Here is a 4,848-nt window from a genome sequence, read left to right as displayed (position 1 = left end):
TCTGCACTTGTCCCATTAGGATCCCCGAGAGTCCCTCCTATGTCGTCAGAGAACACAGGCTGAGGCTACAGCCACTTGTGGCGGACCGAAGTTTGTTTTTATATTTATTGAATTGTAATATGCTCTTTTACGAATTGGTGGTTATATTTCTGATTGCCGTCCCAGAACTTGTAATATGTAAATTAATTATCCCTTTGGCATCAAAATAATGTCTGAAAGAGTCAAAAGAACCCGGAATTACAAACAATGTTACTGATTTTTTTATTTTAATTGAAAATATCTGTAGATGTGTGTACAATAGTACGGCATTTCTGTATAAATCCTGATGTATATTTGTTCTGTCTGACGCCGTCGTCTACAACAATGACGAGTTTATTTTATTTAAGGACATTTACAAAACACATCACACATGGGGCGGCTATGATTAGTCCTGATACCCACATTAAATAAAATTGTAAATCTAGTTTAATTCACTTCCTAATTAAAAACGTAAATCTTTATCCTGAATGATATGAAAGGATTTATAGTGGATTGTGAACATAATACACGTGTTAAATAGCTACTCAGAGAATGTGTTACTGAGACTCACCCGGACAATACTGGCGACAGTAATTCATACATTTAAATCTGTCGAGTAGGGAATAGTATTGACACACGATGATTGACTTTTTCATAATCACCACAGGAGACGGTACTGAATCCTACAAGACACGTAGGAATAACAGTCATTACTGTTCACATCAGACTGCGCCCATTAAATATATCTGTTTTGGGCTTGATGCTACTCCTGCGGCTGCAGCTACTGCTGCTGACGATGATGATGATATGATGATGATGATGCTGTCAAGCCTGTCTATAACAACCACCTAAAGGATATTCTCCTTCCTGAGGGGATCTTTATAAATAATTAGATTGTCTTAAAAACAAGGTCTCTATACGGAGGTGGTCGTTAAGATAGGTGGTAATATACATATAGAGGTAACACAACAACTGGGTTTTGGATATGGAATTATACCACACGAGTTAATTATTTTTGAAAAGTTGTTAAAGACACGACCTATAGCGAGTGTGGAATAAATCCCATATCCCATATCTCCGAGTCGTGTGACCCGTCTCTATCACATTGAAATCATCTACAAGAAGACCAAAATAAGATAACATTATTTGCCGACATATGTCAATAAGGCGTAGTGATACCACCATAAACAAGTAGACAATCATTAATATCCAAATATAACAATAAGTGACGTGAAAATCAGAGAAAACAAAATTCGGGGCAAAGTTTAAAATTTTAACCAATCAAAAGATCGGAAGATGTTATTCCACTAGTGGAATATAGATATATCTATCCAACACCCAGCACATTTATACCATGATCTGAGAGTGGAATAACACGACGTATTGTGTTAGAAATCGTACCCACAGGCAGAAGATGGTGAACTTATTAAATCCTTTGATACAACAAAAAATAACAAACAGAACACAAACTTAACTTAGTTTAAAGTCAGACTGCGCGGAATGATGGCAACACATATATGTACAACAAAAAGATCCCACCCCAAAAACAAAATATATGAAAGCGAATATACAGGGTAAATATTTTGACAATTTTACTTGAATATCAATTACTTCTACTATGATGCAATTAAAGTTATATGTGCCGTAATTTTCATACTCACGAGTCAAGAAGAATTTTAATATTTTACTCACCACCAAAAATTACCAACATTTTGAGAATTCCAATATAAAAAATGCATATGCTTTATTTTTTCAAGTATGAATACTGTCTAAAAATGATTCATTGGTAGTACTGCCAAAAATTGTTCTATTTACAATGCAGTGAAATGAGTATTTACTGTAAGACCATTAAGCCAAGTTGAGGCCATTTTCATCTTAACATACATAAGGCATAAAAACAAGAATTTTACACTGCATAAATTTTGTTCTAGAACTTATGTTTATAAGGCATCCTACATGTTTGTCTGTCTATCTGAATGGTTTTCACAGATTAATTCATCAAATCTTGTGGTTTTCTACATATCACTGAAGAAAAAATAATAAGTAACATTTTTCGACCTGTTATGGCACAAATAACTTTAATTGTCAGTTTACATCATGTATAATAGCATGGCATTGTGTTAAGCACTGGTAAATTGTCGCTTAATATGCAAAACCTGTAGTTCAAAAGAAAAGGTGCAGTCTGTTCAGATCGCATTTTTTACAACATTAGCCAATATACAAATAATAAAAATCTATTCCAGATACTCCTACCATTCGTTGGAATAGAAATGACTATAAATTTTACACTTAAAGTAAAATGTCATTTAAATGCAAATATTTTTGTAAAACATATCGCACAAATATCGCATATAGTTACACATAACAACAATGTTCGTATTTATCATTGTCAGAAAACCTATACGTGAATAGAAGACTGTTTCTGGAAGGTAGCAGTCCACTCGCTGTACTTACGACAACACATAATTTGACTAAAATCTCAAACTAAATAGTTTAACTGGTTGTCATGTTGAACATGACAATATTTAGAGAGGACACATCGTATATGTGTAGTACAATTTGTAGTCGCTATCTATTCAGGTTAACTAAAGAATCTGTAGTTACATTTAGAGGAACTCAAACCCGGGTAAACGAATAGGGTGACACCTTATATGAATAACACTAAGACTTGTTAGTCCATGTTAGCGCTGTTTAGTAGAGGTTTATATGATTTATCTCCCTTCTACTAGTGAAAAATCGTAAAGTTGTGTATACAAAATCATTAACCCAAGGTCTTCTGACGTGATCACCCAAACATTTTAACTATATATCATTTTAATTCAAAGTCCGTGAACCAATTATTGTTACAACATATGGTTTATATTAAGTATTAAAGACCTAGAACTCTCAGGGAATGTCTGCGTAATATGTCCTGTCTTCTTGTCGCTGACTCAGTTCAGAAGTCGAGTACACTCTAAAGTACAGAACTGTGAATGATACCATTCTAAACATTTCAAGGTTCCACTTGATTATTTATTGAAGTAAACATATCGCTGTGATTTGTATATAATTAACAGCCTTGTGAAACCAGATTGAAAACAATAATTTGATCAAATAGTCCACCTGATATCCAGTTGCCTTGGTCATGAAATATTTTTCATATGTCACTAGTGTAATATAACCTAGAACGCTTCCATTGCCTTGAAAATCATCGGTAGTCATTAACGAGACTTTACGATTCAAAGACGTCAGGACAAAATGGCGGTCTCTGCTGGGTTTTGACGTTGATTTTTTTCAAAATGGATGGTAGCAGTTACGTGTTAAAGAGTATCTTATATTTTGTGTTTTCATTTGAGATTTTATGAAACTCGTTGTTAAAGCTCACTTAAAGGATGAATTTTGTATACTTGTTTCATAAAATTACATATAAAATGAGCACTGTTTTAAGATCATATGTATGATATTAATATAAAATGTTAAAATCAAAACAACAAAATGTATCAGTATGCCTAACCGTCATTATTATAAAATGTTAGCCATTCAAATATCAAAACAACCAAATGTCTAAGTATGCCTAACCGTCATTATTATAAAATGTTAGCCATTCAAATATCAAAACAACAAAATGTATCAGTATGCCTAACCGTCATTATTATAAAATGTTAGCCATTCAAATATCAAAACAACAAAATGTATCAGTATGCCTAACCGTCATTATTATAAAATGTTAGCCATTCAAATATCAAAACAACAAAATGTATCAGTATGCCTAACCGTCATTATTATAAAATGTTAGCCATTCAAATATCAAAACAACAAAATGTCTCAGTATGCCTAACCGTCATTATTATAAAATGTTAGCCATTCAAATATCAAAACAACAAAATGTATCAGTATGCCTAACCGTCATTATTATAAAATGTTAGCCATTAAAATATCAAAACAACAAAATGTATCAGTATGCCTAACCGTCATTATTATAAAATGTTAGCCTTTAAAATATCAAAACAACGAAATGTATCAGTATGCCTAACCGTCATTATTATAAAAATGTTAGCCATTAAAATATCATATCAACGAAATGTGTCAGTATGCCTAACCGTCATTATTATAAAAATGTTAGCCATTAAAATATCAAAACAACCAAATGTATCAGTATGCCTAACCGTCATTATTATAAAATGTTAGCCTTTAAAATATCAAAACAACGAAATGTATCAGTATGCCTAACCGTCATTATTATAAAAATGTTAGCCATTAAAATATCAAAACAACCAAATGTCTTAGTATGCCTAACCGTCATTATTATAAAATGTTACCATTAAAATATCATAACAACGAAATGTCTTAGTATGCCTAACCGTCATTATTATAAAATGTTAGCCATTAAAATATCAAAACAACGAAATGTCTTAGTATGCCTAACCGTCATTATTATAAAATGTTAGCCATTCAAATATCAAAACAGCCAAATGTCTTAGTATGCCTAACCGTCATTATTATAAAATGTTAGCCATTCAAATATCAAATCAACAAAATGTATCAGTATGCCTAACCGTCATTATTATAAAATGTTAGCCATTCAAATATCAAAACAACAAAATGTATCAGTATGCCTAACCGTCATTATTATAAAATGTTAGCCATGAAAATATCAAAACAACGAAATGTGTCTGTATGCTTTAACGTCATTATCTTAAAGAACGAGACATCTCGAACATTACTTTTGTAAAAAATGGTTTGTTATAGAAAATCCCCCAGCAGTTTAAAGAAAGGCCTTTGTCCTTAGTCAATATGTATGTGACGTCACTAATAGATAACCATGCATGACCTTGTATACACTCTGTGTGT

This window comes from Argopecten irradians, chromosome 15 (assembly GCF_041381155.1).
Source record: "Argopecten irradians isolate NY chromosome 15, Ai_NY, whole genome shotgun sequence".
NCBI lineage: Eukaryota > Metazoa > Mollusca > Bivalvia > Pectinida > Pectinidae > Argopecten > Argopecten irradians.
The sequence above is the reverse complement of the archived record's forward strand: the minus strand, read 5'-3'. Positions refer to the sequence as shown.